This window comes from Protopterus annectens, chromosome 7.part0 (assembly GCF_019279795.1).
Source record: "Protopterus annectens isolate FY-2018-M chromosome 7.part0, PAN1.0, whole genome shotgun sequence".
Classification (NCBI taxonomy): Eukaryota; Metazoa; Chordata; order Ceratodontiformes; family Protopteridae; genus Protopterus; species Protopterus annectens.
Window position 1 is genome coordinate 1,683,694,359 of NC_056739.1, and position 22,094 is coordinate 1,683,716,452.

Genomic DNA, 22,094 nt, shown 5'->3' on the forward strand with positions numbered 1-22,094 from the left:
GCTCCCACTTCCAAAGCAGGGAGTAGTAAGACTCCCCCTATGGTAAACTGTCTCAATGACTTAACTTTAAACCTTCCAAACCCTTCTCAACTGACTGTTCCTTAAGGGGGAAAGATTGCCCTGCATGCAAAAAATTGGGAACTCATTACCCAGGACAAATGGTTTTTAAATATAGTTTCCCAAGGATACAGATTCCCCTTCCACTCCTCACCAACCCCAAATGGCTGGCCAGACCTACCCCCAAATCAGTGGGCAGAGGCTCAAAAGCAAGTTCTCTCTCTTTTAAGCATCAGAGCTATTCAACCTGTTCCAGAAGAAGAATGGGGACAAGGTTTCTACTCAAGACTTTTTCTGGTACCCAGAAACGACAATTATTGGCATCCTATCCTGGATCTGTCTATCCTAAACACATTTTTGATAACCCCAAAATTCAAGATGCTAACTCTTCATCAGCTGCTTCCCATGCTAGGCAAAGATGCCTGGTTGGCAACACTAGATTTAAAGGAAGCCTACCTGCACATCCCAATAAGGGAATCTTGCAGAAGATACCTATGCTTCAAAGCAGGCTATATACACTATTAGTTCTCTGCACTGCCCTTTGGCTTATCTACTGCTCCCAGGGTATTCACAAAGTGCCTAGCTGTAGTCATTGCATTTTGCAGGTAAAGAAATATTCAGATATACCCATACCTGGACAATTGTCTAATTCAGACAGAAAGCCAGGATATACTATTAAATCATCTGGCATTTGTAAAGAAATTGCTAACTTCTCTGGGGTACACCATAAACGAAAATAAATCACATCTTGTACCCTGCCAACAAATCATATTGTATTCCTGGGAGCAAGCTTGAATACAACTTTCCAGAAGGCCTACCTCACGCCAGAGAAAAAAGTTCATTTGACAGCCTACTTCAAACTACTGGCCACAAAGACCCAGCTATCTGCAAGGAGAATTCTGCAAGCCGTGGGGTTCATGGTCTCCTGCATTCTACTAATTCCATAAGCAAAACTGCATATGAGGAAACTACAATGGTATCTAAAAAGCCTATGGTGTCAACATTCTCAGGATCTAGAATCAATGATTCCTATCATACCTTGTCTACAGATAGAGTTCCTTTGGTGGGCAAAGGCCTGCCACCAGAACAAGGGACTGCCATTCACTCTACCCCCTGCCGCCAAAGCCCTAACAACAGATGCATTAGACTATGCATGGGGGGGCTCACTTGGCAGGGCAGTGCATTCAGGGCAAATGGAACTCAAGTCAAATGCACCTGCATATCACTCAAAAATAAATGTTAGCTGTACAGTATGCTCTGACAGCCTTCAAGGACCACATTCTTCCAGGACAATTATTGGTAAAGACAGACAACACCAGTGATGTTCTTCGTGTTTCACTGTTGCAGTCATTACATTTGGGTAATCCTGCTGGCAGGTTGCCCTCAGTCGGCCTGAATTCCAAAGTCCTGGGTCCTGCGTCGGCTGCTGTCGCCCCTTCCCTGATATCAGGTCATCAGGGGTATAAAAGAAGCAGCCGACGCCATTTTCTTTAGTCTTTCTTGCCGCACGGTGTCCGAAGCAGAAACGGTTCGCAAGTGCCGGTCGGCCGACTCCTGAGATTTTCGTGTTTGAGTTTCAGATCCGAAGTCTTCAATAAAGTTAAGTACCCCATTGGGGAAACTTTTTTCTTGCTCCAGACTGATGTCAGAAAAAGTTAATAATTGTATTTCTTGTGGGAAGCAAATACCTCATAAGGATTTTCATTCTTACTGCATTCCTTGCCTAGGCCCTGATCACAGCGTTTCTGGTTGTCTGTTATGTGCTAGATTTAACCAATGCACTATTAAGCATCTGTATGATTTTGCTTTAACCTATTTTGGAAGCTGGTTTAATTATCCAGAAATGTCATCAGATAGCCATCCGACTACCAGAGTTCACAAGAAATGCAAAGAAAAAGAAAGAGGTAGACTACCGAGGCCCAAAACGACGACGAAGCTTCTCCTAAGCCAGTCACCTGTTCGCCGGTCCTCAGTGAGGTGCTTTTGCAGCCCCTGACGCCCGCTACTTTAGAGTCACAGGCCACTACCGGCGCCCACATGGAGTCAGCCATGCCACTGGAAACTCAAGGTATTGGAGCCTCGGATATTATCCCTTCAGATGGGTCCGGAGCCGCTGAGCAGGCACCGGCTTCTGAGGGTGTATTCAGACCTAAACATCTTTACATCAAACCGACTTCAGCTTCAAAGGCAAAGACTAAAGCACCTTCCAAAGCAAAGAAACAAACTCAAGAGCCACATCGTCAGGCCTCCATGCCCAAAAAAGAGATGCTCAAAATGGCCGAAGACTTGAATACCTTGATCAGAGGTTCCCATCCCCCTCCGGATAAGAGGCCTAGGCAAGAAACTGACTATAAATCTTCAGATCAGGTTTCCATATCTTCTGATCAGGAATATTCTCTTCCCCCCCAGAAGAATCTATACCTTCAGCTTCTCCTCCAGAGGACTATTCTTTTGGAGAAACCTTACATAATACCACGAGGGAGCATTTCCACTGGGAGAGCCAAAAATTTTCAGAATCTAAAAAGAGGCTCAGGGATTTCCTTTTACTACCTCAACACAAGCCACTAGCCATCCCCCCTGTGTTAGACATTGTAGATGATGTGTTTTCGGAGTCTAGTGTTACCCCTGACTCCTTACCTCCAGCTCCTGTTAAGCCTGACAGATATTACAGGGTTCCTGACTCTCATAAATTCCTTTTTAAAAACCCTGCTGCAGACCCAGAAACTGTTTCTCAGGGTCCCAAAGGAGTTAAGGCTTCTGCTGCAAAAAACCCTACCCCCCTCTGACAGAGATTCTAGGGCACTGGTAGATGGGGAAAAAAAGGTTTACACACCTGCTACCTTGGCTATAAGGGCCTTAAACTGTCAGTTTCATAAGCTCAAATATCAGCAACATGTCATGGCATTGCTTAAACAGAAAATGTTGTTAAACTTTGAATGTGCAGAAAACAAGGAAATGCAGGATTTATTGCATGCAGCTGAACAAGTTGGAAAGCATACTTTGCAATGTGGGTTTGATTCTTTAGAGGCCTCCTGCAGGGCTGGAGCTGTAATTAGGGGGCATGCTTTGTTAAAGGAACAAAATCTGCCTGATCATGTCAAAGTTAAATTATTGGATGCACCTTTACAGCATGATACTTTGTTTGGTGTTAAGGCAGAAGAGATGTTAAAGGAAATGGAGGACAAAGCTAAATCTATGCAAACGGTGAAAGATTTCTTACAAGTACAGCCACCTAGGTTTAGTAGACACTGGCCAACAAAGAACTGGTCCTTTCCTGTGTCAGACAGACCTCAGAGGGGCAGATCCAAATGCCCTAGAGGAAGATCCCAGGCGCAAGGTTCATACAGGTCAAAGCAATGGGGTGCTTCTACCTCCTAAGTTGAAGAAGACAAATCACAACCATACAGGAAACAGTCCCAATGACTTCTCCCTGCCTGCACCAAGCATTTATCTCCTGGCAGCACCCTTAGGGGGAAAATTAGCACTTTTTTTCTCAAAATTGACACATTATAACCCAGGACAAGTGGGTTCTACATATCATGTCACAAGGCTACAAGTTCCATTTCCATACTCTGCCAAAGGCAAACGGCTGTCCAGATCTGCAAAAAAATCAATGGGCAGAGGCACAAAAACAAGTCTCATCCCTCATGGACATGGGGGCCATTCAACAAGTACCAGAGCAAGAGCAGGGACAAGGATTTTACTCAAGACTGTTCTTGGTACCCAGAAAGGACAAGGCCTGGAGGCCAATACTGGACCTATCTATTCTGAATACATTCTTGGATATACCAAAATTCAAGATGTTGACTTTGCAGCAGCTTATGCCCATGCTGGGAAAGAACACTTGGCTTGTGACTTCAGACCTAAAAGAGGCATACCTGCCTGTCCCAATCAGACAAATATGCAGAAGATACCTCAGATTCAAGGCTGGCTCAATGCATTACCAATTTTCTTGCACTGCCCTGTGGCTTATCTACTGTGCCCAATCTCTTTACAAAGTGACTGGCACCAGTAATTGCATTCTGCAGACAAAGAGGAATACAAATATATCCTTACTTGGACGACTGTCTAATTCAAGCAGAGAACAAGGACATTCTTCTACAGCATCTGGCGTTTGTGAAAAGACTTCTAACATGCCTAGGGTACACAGTCAACGAAACGATATCAAAACTAGTACCCTCTCAAGAGATAATATTCCTGGGTGTGAGCTTAAATACAACTGCCCAGATGGCTTATCTCACGCCAGACAAACAAAAGCAACTGACTACCTATTTCAAAATGTTGGCAACAAAGGCCCAGTTATCTGCAAGAAAAATTCTGCAGGCTTTGGGCTTCATGGCATCTTGCATCCTACTAATTCCATATGCAAGACTGCATATGAGGAAACTTCAATGGTACCTAAAAAGTGTTTGGAATCAACATTGTCACAGCCTGGAAACTGTTTACTCTCATTCCCTGCCTGCAACAGGAGTTTCAATGGTGGGCAAAGGCTTGTCACCAAAACAAGGGACAGCCATTCATATTACCCCCAACCAGGCAGACACTAACAACGGATGCTTCAGATTATGCTTGGGGGGCCCACATAGCAGGAAGATGCATTCAGGGCACATGGACCGCAACCCAAATGCATCTACATATCAATCAAAAAGAGATGCTAGCTGTTCAAAATGCCCTGACCTGACAGCCTTCAAGGACCTACTTCATCCAGGAACTACTGATAAAGACAGACAACACCACGGGCATGTGGTATATAAACAAGCAGGGGGGAACACATTCTTTCCCCCTTTGCAGACTAGCCATGACTTTGTGGAACACAGCATTGACTTACCAAGTACATCTGCAGGCACAATTCCTACCAGGAAGGAAAATTACTCTGGCAGACGAACTAAGCAGAAACCTCATGGATCCCCATGAGTGACAGCTGGAGCCACAAGTCTTCAGCATCATAACAAGGAAATGGGGCTGCCTGGACATGGATCTGTTTGCCTCCCCTCACAACTACCAACTAAAAAGATTCTGCACAAGGATTTATCACAGACAAGCATGGAAAGTCGATGCCCTATCTTTCAGCTGGAAAAACCTATCAGTATATGCCTTTCCCCCTCTGCCTCTCCTCCCCAAGGTACTCCTAAAGGTCAGACAGGAGTAGCCAAAGATGATTCTGATTGCCCCAGACTGGCCCCACCAGTACTGGTATCTAATACTAAGGAATTTGTCTCAATGCCCAACTTGGATCTTACCTCAAATACCTCATCTACTGTCCCAGCAAAACAGTCTGATCCTGCACAGCCAACTCAGGACTTTAAACCTGGCAGCATGGCGGATAATGTAGTCATACAAAACACACCTCTCAGTAAAGCTGTGATGGATGTCATTTTGGAAGCCAGAAGGCCTAGTACTAGAAAATCTTATGCTGGAAAATGGAAGAGATTCTGTGCTTTGAACCAGGCACAAGGAACTGATACAGCTGTGCCAAATATTCCTCAAATTTTGCAATACTTAACTGAGATGCTGGACAAAGACCTATCTTTTTCATCTATTAAAATTCATGCTTCTGCCATTTCGGCTCATTACAATGCAGAGCCACCAATCTTTTCTCATCCCTTATTAAAGCAGTACCTCAGAGGGGCCAAAACTTTAAGGCCTCCAAGGAGATCCCCAATGCCTGCATGGGACCTCAACTATGTCTTGGAAAAACTCACCCTTCCTCCTTTTGAGCCAGCTGCTACTGCTGATATAAAGTTTTTATCTCAGAAAACAGCTCTGTTCCTAGCAATAACTTCTGCAAGACGAGTTTCAGAGCTACAGGCACTCATGGCTGTAGAACCTTTTATCATTTTTTATCCAGACAGGGTCTCTCTGAGGACAAACCCAACATTTATGCCTAAGGTGGTGTCCAGTGTGGCTCTTAACCAAACTGTTCACCTGCCAACTTTTTATCCAAATCCACAGAACAAGAGGGGAGAGAATTCTGCATTCTTTGGACGTACACAGACAGCTTAGATTCTGCTTGGACAGAACCAAAGTTTTCAGAAAAACAGAGCAATTACTAGTGGCATATGCTGCAGGATCACAAGAAAAGGCTATCTCAAAGCAGACTATTTCAAAGTGGATAGGCCACTGCATTCATTTCTGCTATGTTCACCGTGGCAAGCCAGTGCCTAAGGGCATTAGGCCACATTCAGCCAGAGCTGCAGCCACTTCAGCAGCCTTTCTCAGGGGATTATCTACCAAGGACATTTTAGAGGCTGCTACTTGAAGTTCAGTGCACACCTTTACAAAGCACTATCATCTGCCACTCTATTCTAAATCCAGGGCAGGCTTTGCCACTGCAGATCTGCAGGGCCTCATAGCCACTCCTAACGCTGTTTAGCTCCAGCCTCCCAACAATAGCTTTGGGACTCTACCCAAATGTAATGACTGCAACAGTGAAATGCGAAGAACATAGTACAGTTGTGTACACTTACCATAAATGTAGATGTTCGAGTGTATTCACTGTTGCAGTCCAGGTTACCCACCCGCCATCCCCCTTTTCTTCTGTTGGAACCTATCTTTCCGTCTCTGATTTATGCTACCTGTGTGGTGTATTTGCTTGTAGATGAAAGTAAAGTTTATATTGGTGCATGTAATTTTATATATATATATATATATATATATATATATATATATATATATATATATATATATATTTATATATAGACACATTTTGGCAACTCCTTTTAGGGGGCACCTGACATCTGGGACAAAACTAAAGAAAATGGCGCTGGCTGCTTCTTTTATATCCCTGACAACCTGATGTCAGGGAAGGGGTGACAGCAGCCGACACAGGACCCAGGACTTTGGAATTCAGGCTGACTGAGGGCAACCTGCCAGCAGGATTACCCAAATGTAATGACTGCAACAGTGAATACACTTGAACATCTACATTTATGGTAAGTGTACACAACTGTACTTTGTGTGGTACAAAAACAAGCAGGGAGAACCAACTCATACCCTCTCTGCAGACTAGCTATGACTCTGGAATACAGCCTTGAGCTACCAAGTGCACCTACAGGCTCAATTCCTGCCAGGAAAGCTAAACACACTGTCAGACGACCTAAGCAGAAATCTCATGGACCCACACATGTGGAAAATGGAACCAAATATATTCAACATGTTGAGAAACAAATGGGGGAGCCCAGAGATAGACCTGTTTGCCTCCCCCCAGAACTACAAATTGGACAAATTCTGCATAATGACTTCCCATAAACAAGATTGGAAAGTGGATGCCCTGTCCTTCACCTGGAAAAACCTATCAGTTTATGCCTTTCCCCCCTCTGCCTCTCCTCTTCAAGATACTACTAAAGATGAAACAGGACAAACCAAGGACGAGACTGATTGCACCAGACTGGCCACGCCAACACTGGTATCCCCTTTTGTGCAATGTGTCATTACTGGCACCTGCCTCCGACACCTGCCCTGCTGTCCCAGCAGGAGGGCCAAATTCTGCACCCACAGCTTCAAACCCTGAACCTGGCAGCCTGGCTAATTACCTGATCTCTCCTTTACCCATCCCTCAGTAAGTATTGGATGTCATTCTGGAGGCAAGTTGGCCTAGTACTAGAAAATCCTATGTTGAAAAATGGAAAAGATTCTGTTCCTGGAACCAAACTCAGGGCATGGGCACAGCAGCACCCTTATTTACCTTAGATTCTCCAATACTTAACTGAGATGCTTCGCAAGGGCCTTTCCTTTTCCTCCATCAAAATTCATGCCTCAGCCATTTCAGCTCATTACAACACAGAACCACCCCTCTTCTCTCAACCACTGCTGAAGCAGTTCCTCAGATGGACCAAAAACTTAAGACCACCCAGGAGATCCCTACACCAGCCTGGGACCTTAACTTTGTATTGGAAAAACTCACTCTACCTCCTTCTGAACCAGCTGCAAATGCTGAGCTGAAATTCCTTTCTTGGAAAACAGCCCTCCTTTTGGCCATCACTTCAGTAAGGAGATATCTGCATTACAGGTCCTCATAGCAGTGGAGTCTTTCATTATCTTTCATGCGGACAGGGTGTCCCTAAGGACCAGTCCCTCTTTCATGCCCAAGGTGGTATCCAGTGGGGCCCTTAATCAGTCCTTTCATTTGCCAACCTTCTTTTCTAATCCACAGAGCAAAGGGGAATGGATCCTGCACTCCTTAGATGTGCACAGACAACTTAGATTTTACTTGGACAGGACTAAACCTCTCAGGAAATCTGAACAGCTGCTGGTTGCATTTGCTGCAGGTGCAGAGAGGAAGGCCATTTCAAAGCAAACCATTTCTAAATGGATAAGCCATTGCATTCATTTCTGCTATAAGCACCATGGAAAACATACCCTACAAGGTGATAAGACCATATTCAACCAGGACTACATCTACCTCTACAGCCTTTCTCAGAGGTGTCCCTACCAAGGACATCCTAGAAGCTGCTACCTGGAGTTCTGTACATACCTTCACCAGGCATTGCCATTTGCCTGTTTTCTCTAAATCCAGAGCTGGCTTTGTCACTGCAGTCTTGCAGTGCCTTATAGCTGTTCCTAATGCTGTCTAATTACCTCCTCCCATCCTTAGCTTTGGGAATCTACCCAAATGTGATGACTGCAATAGTGAAATATGAAGAACATAATACAGTTGTGTAGACTTACCATAAATGTAGATGTTCGAGTGTATTCTCTGTTGCAGTCCTGGTTACCCTCCCTCCAGCCCCCTGACTTCTACTGACTATACCTCTGTTCTTGTTTACTATGCTAAAAGCTTTTTGGTGTACTTGCTTTTTTGTTGGAGGTGTAACTTTGTATAAAATTGCCTGACATCTGGAGCAAGAAAAGCTGATGTAATGGCGTTGGCTGCATGCTTTATATCCCTGACTACCTGACATCATGGAAGATGAGACAGCAACCGACGCAGGACCCAAGACTTTGATAATCAGGCCGACTGAGGGCTACTGTAAGCAGATAACCCAAATGTGATGACCAACAGTGAATACACTCGAACATCTACATTTATGGTAACTGTACACAACTGTACTTTTCCACACCCGTATACCACAGAATACAAACATGTTTTCTGGTCTAGCTTACCCAGGAATAATTCTGAAATATATAAATCCACTTCTACAGTTGTTCTGACACTTATTTTAGTATTTCCTCCTCTAACAAAGTCCATTAAACTTATCAATCAACATTCTAGAATTTCAGGCAAGAAAAGGAAGAAAGTTCCTTCTCTTTCTGTCAAGGAATTTCAGCCAGAAGAGCAGACATTGCAGGGGGATGTTTGTACTTCAGGAATTTCTTCTCATTCTGAGCACTCTAATTCTGAGGAAAAGATCTTGTCAGATCCTCTTGTTGAAGAGATTTTTTACTGACACACTGTCTAAAAAGATAAAGGTTTTTCAGAGAAACCATAGTGAAATTCATACAGCGCAGAAAATGTATTACGATTTGTTGCAGTTCGAGATGCATAAAGCTGCAGGTATTATTCCTATCTGGCCTGACTTGCAAAATGTTTTTTCTAGCTTGCATGATGGACAGCCTCCTTCTCTCAAGAAACATAAGTACCTGCTTTCTAATCCTAAGGTAGACCCAACAAATATTTCTCTATGCAAATTTGCTCCTAAACAGAGGCAACTGCTGTTTACCTCATTCTGTCCAGCAAGGATGGGAGAGCAATGGATCAGTTGGTGTAAGAAAATGGATTCTTCTACTACTTTTAACTTTCAGGATTTTAAACTTTCAAGCTCACATGTTAATGTTTATTGTTATTTTTTGAGGTACAGAAGTTGATGATTACCCTTCCTACTTCAAATGTAAATAATTAAATGTTTCTCTGACAGCTGTTCTCGTGTGATTAAGCGTATTTTAAAGTGAGCCCGTGATGCTACTGTTTCTGACTCAGTTCTGCTTGGCTTTATTTGTAAAGTCTTCCTGATGATAAGTCTGAGATTTTAAATTCTCTGTTAAAGAGGTTCTGATGTTCATCGTGTTACCCTGCTGCAGTCATCACACTTGGGTTATGCCGTCGTCAGGCGGTCCCGCAGTCAGCCTGAATTCCAAAGTCTTGGTCCGGCGTCGGTTGCTGCCGCTTCTTCCCTGATGTCAGTGCGCCAGGGGTATATAAAAGGCATCCAACGCCATTTTCTTCAGTCTTTCTTGCTGCACGGTGCCCGAAGCAGAAGCAGTTCATAAGTGCCGGTCGGCCGACACCTGAGATTTTCTAATCGAATTTCAGTCCGAAGTCTTCAAAGCTAAGTACCCCGTTGGAGAACCTTTTCTTGCCTCAGTCCGATGTCAGAAAGTTAACAATTGCATTTCTTGTGGGAAGCAAATACCTCATAAGGACTTTCATTCTTATTATTTACCTTGCCTAGGCCCAGACCACGACATCACTGGTTATCGGTTTTGTGTTAGGCTCAATAAGCGAACTATAAAGCGACGCTTTGATTTCGCACGACACTACTTCAGTAGGAAATTTAATTACACTATGCCGTCAGAGCAACCGACTACCGGCGTGCATAAAAAATGCAAAGATAAAGACAGGCAGCCTAGATCCAAGCCAGACTCCGAGGCCTTGGCTGGGCTGGTCACCGGTTCTCCGGTTTTCAGTGAGGCGCCTATGCAGCCCCTGGCGACCGCAGAATTGCAACCCCAGACCACTTCGGATTCTCCAGCAGAGAGTTCTAGGCCAATGCAGCCATTTTCTTTAGGCCCTACCGACAACATTGCAGAAGGAGAAGCCGGTGCTGTGGAAACACCTTCGGTTTCAGAAGGTGTCTTCAGACCGACTACTCTCACCATAAAATCTTATGCTAAGCTGAAGACTCCTCTAAAACCAAAAAAGACTGCACATTAGTCTCCAGTTCAAGGCCCCATGCCTAAGAAACAGATGCTTAAAATGGCTGAAGATTTGATTTCTTTAATCAGGGGTTCCCAACCCCCCCCCCCCAGACAAAAGGCCTAGACAAGAGGAGGATTATGCCTCCTCTGATCAAGTGTCTATTTCCTCAGGCTCCTCTGAGGAACAGGATTACTCCTTTCCCCCTTATGAAGATTCTGATGCTGAAGATTCCATTCCCTCAGCTTCTCCCCCTGAAGATTATTCCTTTGGGGAAACCTTACATACCATGAGGGAACATTTCCACTGGGAAGGTCAGGACTACTCCGACTCAAAGAAAAGGCTCAGAGAGTTTCTTTTACTCCCCCAGCACAGATAACTTGCTATCCCTCCAGTTTTAGACATTGTGGATGATGTTTACTTAGAATCTAGTCTAAATCCAGATTCTCTGCCTCCTGCTCCAGCCAAACCAGACAGATATTATAGAGTGCCTGACTCTCACAAATTCCTTTACAAAAGCCCTGTTGCTGACCCAGAGATAATCTCCCAGGGTCCCAAAGGGGCTAAGGCTTCTATGGCTAAAAATCCTGTACCCTCTGAAAGGGACTCCAGAGCACTAGATAGGTGGGGGAAGAAGGTTTACACCTCAGCTACTCTAGCTATGAGAGCACTAAATTGTCAATTTCACATGCTGAAATACCAGCAATTCCTAATGTTTCAAATAAAACAAAAGATGAGCATGCACCCTCAACAGTCTGAATTCAAGGAAATACAGGATCTGTTGCATGCAGCTGAACAGGTGGGCAAACATACTTTACAATGTGGATTTGATTCCTTGGAAGCTTCCTGTAGAGCAGCTGTTACTGGGTCTGTTATACGTAAGGCATGCTTGGTTAAAGGAACAAACTCTGCCTGATCATGTTAAAGCAAAGTTACTAGATGCACCCTTACAGCAGGATATCTTATTTGGAGTTAAAGCAGAAGAGGTTTTAAAGAAATGGAGGACAAGGCAAAATCTATGCAGATGGTCAAAGATTTCTTACAGGTACAACCCTCACGCTTCAGCAGAAATTTGCCAACAAAAAATTGGTCCTTTCCATCTTCTGAGAGACCACAGAGGGGTAAATACAGATGCCCAAGGGGCAGAGGTCAATTACAAATCCCTTACAAACCTCGCCAATGGGGCACTGCAACACAAAAGGGAGGAGAAGACGGGTCCCAAACTACTAGAAGACAAAACACAATGACTTAAACCTCAATCTGCCAAGCAAAACTCTCTTGGCAGCTCCCTTGGGAGGAAAATTAGCACTTTTTGCAGACAACTGGCACATCATCACAAAGGACAAATGGGTCCTAGACATTATCTCACAAGGATACATATTCCATTTCCACACCTTAACAAGGATAAAAAGAATGCCAAACCTGCCACAAAATCAATGGGCAGAGGCACAAAAACAAATTACAACTCTCGTGGACATGAGAGCCATTCAACTGGTACCTACACAGGAGCAAGGCCAAGGATTTTACTCAAGGCTCTTCCTAGTCCCCAGAAAGGACAATGCTTGGAGACCCATTCTGGTCCTTTCGATTCTAAACACCTTCTTGCAAGTACCCAAATTCAAGATGCTAACACTACAGCAGCTTCTTCCCATGTTGGGCAAGAAAGCTTGGCTAGTAACATTGGACCTCAAGGAGGCATACCTGCATGTTCCTGTCAGACAAAATTGCAGAAGATACCTCAGTTTCATTGCAGGTTCAGCCCATTACCAATTCTCTGCACTGCCCTTTGGCTTATCTACTGTGCCCAGGGTCTTCACAAAATGCATGGCACCAGTAATTGCATACTGCAGACAAATTCAGATATACCCATACATGGACGACTGCCTCATCCAAGCAGAAAGCAAGGGCATTCTCTTACAACATCTGGCTTTTGTAAAACACCTAAGTTGTCCACGGTACACAGTAAACGAAAAGAAATCAAAACTAGTGCCTTCACAAAATATGAAATTCCTGGGTGCCAGCTTGAATACAACGGCCCAGATGGTTTATCTGATGCCAGACAAATAACTACAACTAACTCAATACTTCAAAATAATGGCAACAAAGACCCAACTCCCTGCAAGAAAAATTCTGCAGGCCTTGGGCTTCATGGTGTCTTGCATACTACTAATACCATTTGCAAAACTGCATATGAGGAAAATACAATGGTACCTGAAAAGTGTATGGACTCAACACAGCCACAGCTTGGAAACAATGATACCTCTCATCCCCTGCCTTCAAAAGGAGTTTCTATGGTGGTCACAGACATGCCACCTCAACAAGGGTCAGCCATGGCAACTATGACAACAGATGCATTGGACTTTGCCTGGGGGGCACACATGGCAGGACAGTGCGTTCAAGGCATATGGACTGCAGATCAAAGAAATCTGCACATCAATCAAAAAGAAATGCTAGCTGTAGAAAATGCTCTGACAGCCTTCAAGGACCTCTTACATCCAGGAAAGCTTATAATAAGGACAGACAACACCACAGTAATGTGGTACATAAACAAGCAAGGGAGTACACACTCCTTCCCTCTATGCAGGCAAGCAATGACCTTGTGGAACACAGCACTAGCTTACCAAGTTCAATTACAAGCTCAATTCCTGCCAGGAAAAAAGAACACATTGGCAGACGACCTAAGCACGAACATCATGGATCCCCACGAGTGGAAACTGGATCCACAAGTATTTGCAATGACAACTCAAAAATGGGGGCGCCCAGACATAGACCTGTTTGCCAACCCCCAAAACTATCAGCTATCAAGATTTTGCACCAGGACATTTCACCATCAAGCTTGGAAAGTGGACGCACTCTCATTCAGTTGGAAAATGCTGACAGTGTATGCCTTTCCTCCATTGCCCCTTCTCACAAAGGTGCTGCTGAAAGTCAGGATGGAGAGACCCTGAATGATACTCATTGCTGCAGACTGGCCGTGCCAGCACTGGTACCCACTACTAAGGAACATGGCCCATGGCCCACCATGGATTTTACCACAAATTCCACATCTACTCACACAGTAAGACAGTCAGATTCTACACAGCCAGCTCAAAACCTTAAATTTGGCTGCATGGCAAACCACCTAAGCAACCAGCCAAGCTCCTCTTTCACAAGCTGTTATAAATGTCATTCTTGAGGCCAGGAGGCCCAGCACCAGGAAAGCCTACTCAGACAAATGGAAACGATTTTGCGCCTGGAACCAAGCTAAAGGCCAAAATACCCTTGAGCCGGACATACCTCAGATTCTACAATATTTAACTGAGATGTTACACAAAGGACTTTCTTTTTCATCTATTAAAATCCACGCCTCAGCTATTTCAGCTCACTACAACACAGATCCTCCCTTATTTTCACATCCACTTCTAAGGCAGTACCTCAGAGGGGCCAAAAACATTAGACCTCCCAGGACAGCACCAACACCAACTTGGGACCTCAACTTTGTTCTGGAAAAACTTACGCTGCCACCTTTTGAGCCAGCTTTCTCAGCTGATTTAATGTTTATATCATGGAAGACTGCCATGCTGCTAGCAATTACTTCAGCCAGAAGAGTCTCAGAGCTACAGGCACTAATGGCAGTAGAGCCTTTCCTCATTTTTCATCAAGACAGAGTTTCTCTATGAACTAACCCCTCCTTTATGCCAAAAGTGGTATCCAGTGTGGCTCTAAATCAAACCATCCATTTACCCACCTTCTTCCCAAACCCACAGAACAAAGGAGAAAGACTCCTGCACTCCTTAGACATTCACAGGCAACTACATTACTACTTGGATAAAACTAAGGATGTAATGGGATCCTGTCTCGCCTACATTCATAACTGATGGGTTCGGAGCCGATCCCTCAGCTCCGACTCGGCCACTATAAAGTAGAACGAAGTCTCTAATTGGCTGGGCTACCCCTTATCCGAGAATGCACCACGCCTGCTTCTCCAGATCTCGTTTGCCGCTTTTCAAGCTAGACGTGTTCTCGACTTGGCTGGAGCTAAGTGGTTTATTATTACTTTTTTTTGGTCTTTTGACCTAGGGGTTTCTTCACTAATTGAACAAACAGCTGTTTTAACAGCTTTACGTGTGTGTGTGAACTTTTTCAGTGTGATTGGAATTTTTTTCTACTTACCGGGCAAGGCCCGTTTAAGTTAGAGGGCCTTTGCCCTTATTGTGAGTTAATGTGTTAAAATTGTCTAATTTTAGGTTTGTTTCTCACCCTATTGTACGTCCTACTTCGGGCTAAGCCCATTCTTAGTTACAGGGCTTCGGCCCGTTTTGTGTTGTGTATCTCGAGCCAGTCCCGTTGTTGAGTCAAGGGCTCATGTCCTACTTTAAGGTTACTTCGTGGTAAAAAATTGTTGTGTGACAGGATGTCAAAAGAACAGAAGTCTGGTTTTAAAAAGTGCACCAAGTGCAACTACAAAATGTCTATTACTGATAGCCATGCTGTTTGCGTGTATTGTTTGGGACCGAAACATTTACAGGAAACATGTAGTGTTTGTCATGCTTTTTCCTCTAGGGTCCTTCAAGAACGTAAAAATAAATTGATCCTTAAGGGCCTTATTAAGCCCTCTTTTGAGGAAGCTTTGGTTTCTCCTTCCTCTCCAGCTTCTAAAAAGAAAAGGTCGTCAGCTCCAACCAGTCCGTCAGAACTGACTTCCAAGAAGCATAGGTCGACCTCTTCTTCCTCGGCTCCAATGGCTTTGGAGCCTCGGGTGGAAGGGTCTGCCTTGATACCTCTTTCCTCGGCTCCATTGGTGTCGGAGACGCAGGTTGGGGGATCGAGAGGCGAATCACCTGCTTCTGCTCCTTTGGTCTCAGAGCCGTTGGAGGTGTGCAGCTCAGACTCTCCCCCCTCGGCCCCGAAGTATCCTTCGGCGCCGATGCTCATTCATACAGTTCCGGATTTGGTGCCAATGGTGTTGGAGCCATTTCAGAGCCGGTCCCCTGGTCTATCGGAGCCAAGAGAGAAGTCGTCTCGACCCCCATCTATTTCCTCTAAATCCTCCAGGTTGTCCGACTCAGATTTGGACAGAGTTATCCAGAGGCTTTTCCAGTCCCTGGTTTTTGCTAAAATGGTCTCGGCTCCAGAGCCGATCCCCCCTTCGACACATCCGATTCCTCCTCGGACCATTGGAGTCGGTGATGGTAGAGCAGAGCAGAGTCGTCCAGTCAGAACCGAGACTCCCTCTGAGCTTCTCGGTTCCGACCATCATTCCTACCCTGTCCTCGGCGTCAGGGTTCGGTACCGGGACTTCCTTGGTCGGGGCCGAGGGGAACACTTTGGAACTGGTAGCTTCGGTGCCTAGTCTTCCCCTCTGAGCGTCGGCCGCAGGGATTCCCGGTACCGTCGTGGTCTCTCAGCCGGTATCCTCCATAGACTCTGGAGGTCCTGCTTTTGAGGCCATGAGGAGTGCGCTGGCCATGTCCTTGCCGGCTCAGCAAGTCTCTACCTCACCATCCGTAGACTTGGGAACTGGTGCTTCTGGTGTGCTTCATTCGCACGACAGCGGGGCCCCAGGGCCTGAGGATACCCCCTTGGGGGGTTCCCTTCTCTTGGGAGGTCCTTCTGAATCCGCTTCGGATGAACCTCCAAGGAAGAAAATGTGCAAGAGGAAGCACATTGACTCCCAGGATGAGTCTATCACTTCAGATACTGACCTCGATGATGCGGAGGGGTCCCCAAAATCGTCCTCAGATGACGTCTCATTCTCAGATATCCTCGAGATCCTGTGACAGAGAGGCGATTGGCAGTCCAAAACCCCTTCCGCAGAGGAGTCAGTCTTCCTCAAGGCTTTTGGGGCCCAGCCCTCCGCCTCCTGGGTGTCTCCACCCTTCGATGAATTGCTAGATTTAGTTTCTCGAAGGGTGTGGGAACACCCTGATTCTGTGGAACCGGTGCCCGCCAGGCCTAACAAGTTCCTCTCAGCCCCTCCTCAAAAGGAATTTTTGACCAAAGGAGTTGCAGTAGATGCGATGGTGGTGGCATCTGCCACTCAGCAGGATGTGGCAGAGGCTTCAACGTCTATTCACCCTCCTAATAAGGATTCCAGGAGCATGGATAGGTACGGGAAGCGTACCCTTCCTTCAGTGGCCCTTACCCTGCGGTCGCTGAATTCCCTTTGTCATTTCACCAGGCTCCAAAGGGACCTCCTCAAAGAGTTAGGAGAGTCTCTTACGGGTAACCTTCCTGAGGCGTTAGCCCAAACTGTTGGCGCCCAGATGACTACCCTGTCTTCGATAGTCAACTCGTCCATGAGGCTCATCTCATATGCGGCCGAAGGGGTGAGTAGAGCAGCGGGAACAGGCGTGGCTCTTAGAAGACACGCCTGGTTGCGCTTGTGTCCCTTTGTGGAGGCTTTTAAGTCTTCCTTCACCAACGCCCCTTTTGATGGGTCCTCCCTGTTTGGACCCAAGGTGAAGGACACACTGACTCGTTGCAAGCAGGAGGGCAAGACCTTGACTGCTGTGGGGGCCCATTTTTCCGCTCCTTCTAGACCTTACCCCAAGGCCCAGAGAGGAGGGAAAATGTGGTTCAGGAAATCTCAAAGGTCTTTCCCTACTCCACCGAGTGATCCCCCCTCTAGAGGCGGGGGGGGATTCAGGAAGACGCTGCCCCAGAGGCAGCAGAGGCCCCCGTAACTCTGGAGACCGCGATTCCTTTAGTGGTTCATCCTATGCTCCCCGTCCCTGAGACGTGGCCCGACTGCGCATCTCCAGAGCCAGTCGGGGGTCGTTTTGCGGAACACCCACAGGCTTGGGAATCTATCACCAAGGATCAGTGGGTGCTCCGAACCATAACCGGAGGCTATCTCATCCCTTTCACCAAGATACCCCTTCTTCCTATCAGGAAAATCCCGGATGTGCCACCCAGTCAGCGGGATCAAGCAGCGGTTGAGGTTTCAAAGCTGCTAAGAAAAGGAGTCATCCAGCCTGTCCCCGCCGACCAGATCGGATCAGGAACTTACTCAAGACTATTTTTGGTGCCAAAAAAGACAGGGGACTTAAGGCCCATTTTGGACCTCAGCTCATTGAATCGCTTTGTAAAAAAATCCAAATTCCGAATGGTCACCCTTCAGTACATTCTCCCGTTATTTGAGAAGGATGTCTGGATGTGCTCCATAGATCTCAAGGACGCTTACTATCACATTCTGATAAGTCAAGAGTCCAGGAGTCATTTACGCTTCCGCCTGGGAACCAGTCATTTCCAATTCCGAGCACTGCCCTTTGGTCTCACCACAGCCCCCAGGGTGTTCACCAAGTGTCTGGCAGTGGTGACAGCTCACTTGAGAAGTCTAGGATTCCAAGTGTTTCCCTATCTAGACGACTGGCTCCTTACTGCCACCTCCAAGCATCTATTAGTTCGGGTGCTTATGACCACAGTCAGTTTGGGTCATTCACTAGGAATCACGTTCAATTGGGGAAAATCTGTGCTGCAGCCATCTCAGCGTATTACATTTATAGGCGCAGAGTTAGACACAAGAAGAATGCGGGCATTCTTGCCTGTAGAAAGGATTCAGGTCCTGCAGTCTCAGGTTCAAATCCTGTTACCCAGATCACGAGTTCAGGCCAGACTGATTCTGCAGTTATTGGGCACAATGGCCTCGACTATTCTACTAGTCCCCTTAGCCAGGCTGCGCATGCGGGTGCTGCAATGGCTACTGTCGGTTCAATGGTCCTTTCAGGAACTTCCCCTGAACCATTTGGTCCAGATTACCTAAATTTGCCGTCGGGACCTACGTTGGTGGCTGCTTCGGTCCAACCTGGACCAGGTGCGACCCTTTGCCCTTCAGCCTCCCATCGCCACGGTGACCACGGACACCTCCCAGACAGGGTGGGGGGGTCATTATCTGGACAGGTCTGTCCAAGGCATGTGGCAGGCTCACAAAACACACTTACATATCGATATCCTGGAAATGAGAGCGGTGCTACTGGTGTTGCAAGCACTTCATCATGCTCTTCCACTGGGTACTATTGCGATCCTATCCGACAACATGTCAGTAGTCTGGTACATAAACAAGCAAGGCGGAACCAGGTCCTACCCTCTTTGCCGAGAGGCCATGAGAGTGTGGCATTGGGCGATTTCTACCCAGAGTTTTCTAGTGGCAATGCACATTCCGGGGAAATCCAATGTGATTGCAGACAGGCTGAGCAGAACTCTCCTGTTACCCCACGAGTGGTCCCTCAACGACAGGGTGGCTGCAAACATCTTTGCCAAGTGGGGCCTCCCTTGTTGCGACTTGTTCGCCAGTCCTCACAATGCGAAATGCAGGGACTTCTTCACTCTGACTCCCTCTCGGGGGCAGATTCCCAGGGACGCTCTAGCTCACAGTTGGCCCCCCGGTCTACTTTACACCTTCCCTCCGATTCCCCTTCTCCCGGAGGTGATACAGAAGGCGATTTATCTAGGGAGCAACATGATTTTGATCGCTCCACACTGGCCTCGTCAGGTTTGGTTCCCCTTCCTTCTGAGGTATGCGGTGGAGGGCCCATGGTTTCAGGACCTAGTGCCTGACCTGTTGACTCATCAGTTGGGACAGTTTCACCCATCCCTCAGATCCTTGAGGTTGGCCGCTTGGTTACTCCACTTCCAACCTTAGTCAGAGATAACTCTTTTTCTTCAGACGTCATCCACATTTTGTCCTCTTCTCACAAACCTTCCACTATTAAACTGTATTCCAGCAAATGGAAGAGGTTTGCTCTTTGGGCCCAGCAACGAGGTATAGATCCCCTTACCGCCCCAGTACCTCAGGTTTTAGAATTCCTGGCTTCTTTATTTTATTTGGGCTCTTCAGTTTCCACAATTAAAGTCCAACTGGCGGCTATCTCTAATTTTCATGTCTCCTTTGAGCCTTCCTTAATGGCAAACAGGCTTTGCAAATCTTTCCTTAAAGGAGCATGGCTCCTTCGGACCCCAATAGCCCATCCTGTGCCCCCGTGGGATCTGAATGTGGTTCTAGCTTCTTTAACTGCCCGTCCCTTTGAATCAGCAGCTACTTGTGATTTAAAATTTCTATCTTGGAAAACCGCATTTTTGGTGGCAATAACCTCTGCCAAGCGGGTCTCAGAGCTTCAGGCTCTCTGTTCTAATCCTCCTTATTTGACTTTTCACAAAGACAGAGTGTCTCAAGTTAAATCCCTCTTTCTTGCCCAAGGTAGCATCCCCCTTATGCATTCAACAATCCTTGGAGCTCCCGGTGTTTTTTCCCAAATTCTCCAATAGCGCAGAATATATTTTCCATCAGTTGGATGTTCACAGACAACTGCGTTTTTATTTAAGTAGGACCAATCAGACACGAAAGTCAGATCAGATGTTTGTGTCTTTTGCGGAAAATAGGTTGGGTCAACCGGTGGCTAAAACCACCATAGCCAAATGGATTAAAGATTGCATCTCCTTCATCTATTCACAGTCCGGCAAGGAGCTACCATTCCCAGTCAAGGCTCATTCTACCAGGACAATGGCTACTTCTGTAGCATTTCACTCCAAATTATCGATAGATGATATCTGTGCGGGTGCTACCTGGACTTCTCCGCACACCTTTATTTCTCATTACAAGATAGATGTGGCTTCTCGAGGTAGAGCTTCCTTTGGTTCCACAGTTCTCAGGAGTGTTTTCCAATGAGCCACCCGGGATTTAGGTGCTAGGTATGCTGTCCCATCAGTTATGAATGTAGACGAGATAGGATCCCATTACATCTTTTAGTTATGTACTTACCATAACTTCGGATGTATGGGATCCATCTCGCCTACATTCATACGTATCCGCCCTCCTTCCCCCTTACCATTGGACTTAAGAGGAAATGTTGCTACTTACTGAGTTTTTCTCTTGAAGGACTTTAGTTTGTTACAGTTGTTGGTATGATGTCCTTCAAGGATGCATCTGCAGTCATAACATATGGGTTGTCCTGCCTCAGGCAGCCCTTCGGTCGGCCGGATGTGCCTGGATGTAGGTATATAAAAGCGAACAAACAAGATCTGGGGAAGCAGGCGTGGTGCATTCTGGGATAAGGAGTAGCCCAGCCAATTAGAGACTTTGTTCTACTTTATAGTGGCCGAGTCGGAGCCGAGGGATCGGCTCCGAACCCATCAGTTATGAATGTAGGCGAGATGGAGCCCATACATCCGAAGTTATGGTAAGTACATAACTAAAAGTTTTCAGAAAATCTGACCAGCTTTTTGTATCCTATGCTACAGCATCACAAGGAAAGGCTATCTCAAAACAGACCATTTCCAAATGGATAGGACATTGCATACGTTTTTGCTACACCCATCATGGAAAACCAGTTCCTGCTAGCATAAGGCCCCACTCCACCAGGGCAGCAGCTACATGTACAGCCTTCCTCGGGGGTGCCAACCAAGGATATTCTGGAAGCTGCAACTTGGAGTTCAGTACACACCTTCACCAAACACTATCACTTACCACTTTACTCTAAGTCTAGAGCTGGCTTCGCCACTGCAGTTTTGCAGGGCCTTCTAGCCTCCTCTAACCCTGTTTGTCTCCACCTCCCATCCTTAGCTTTGAGATTCAAACCCAAGTGTGATGACTGCAGCAGGGTAACATGATGAACATAGTACAGTTTTGTACCTACCATAAATGTAGATGTTCAAGTGTATACCCTGCTGCAGTCCAGGTTACCCTCCCTCCATCCCCTCTGACCTAACTGAAACCTTTCAATACCTTAAAATCTGATACAACCTTTGTGGTGTATTTGCTTATAGCTGGAGGGATGTTTTGTTTGTGCTAAACTTTTATTATTGGTACTATCTACTGACCACCTTTTGGGGGGGAACCTGACATCTGGGGCAAGAAAAACTGAAGAAAATGGCGTTGGATGCCTCTTGTATACCCCTGGCGCACTGACGTCAGGGAAGAAGTGACAGCAACCGATGCCGGACCAAGACTTTGCAATTCAGGCCGACTGTGGGACCGCCTGACAACAGGATAACCCAAGTGTGATGACTGCAGCAGGGTATACACTCGAACATCTACATTTATGGTAGGTACAAAACTGTACTTTTGGCACTTCAGTTGCGGTACTTGTATGATGAAAGATGAAAATCTGATTCAGCAAGTGTCTCAGATATTTCAATGCTTTTTTTCAGAGTAAATAGCAATTTCCCTTCTCTTCAACTGCCTTTTCCAATAAACAATTTAGGCAGA

General features: G+C 46.0%; 1 protein-coding gene across 1 annotated transcript in view; it reads left to right on the forward strand.

The window, feature by feature from the left end:
- Nucleotides 1-22,094, forward strand: part of ABHD2 (abhydrolase domain containing 2, acylglycerol lipase) — a 1,158,770-nt gene that overhangs the window by 1,052,468 nt on the left and 84,208 nt on the right. The gene's annotated exons all lie outside the window — the stretch shown is intronic.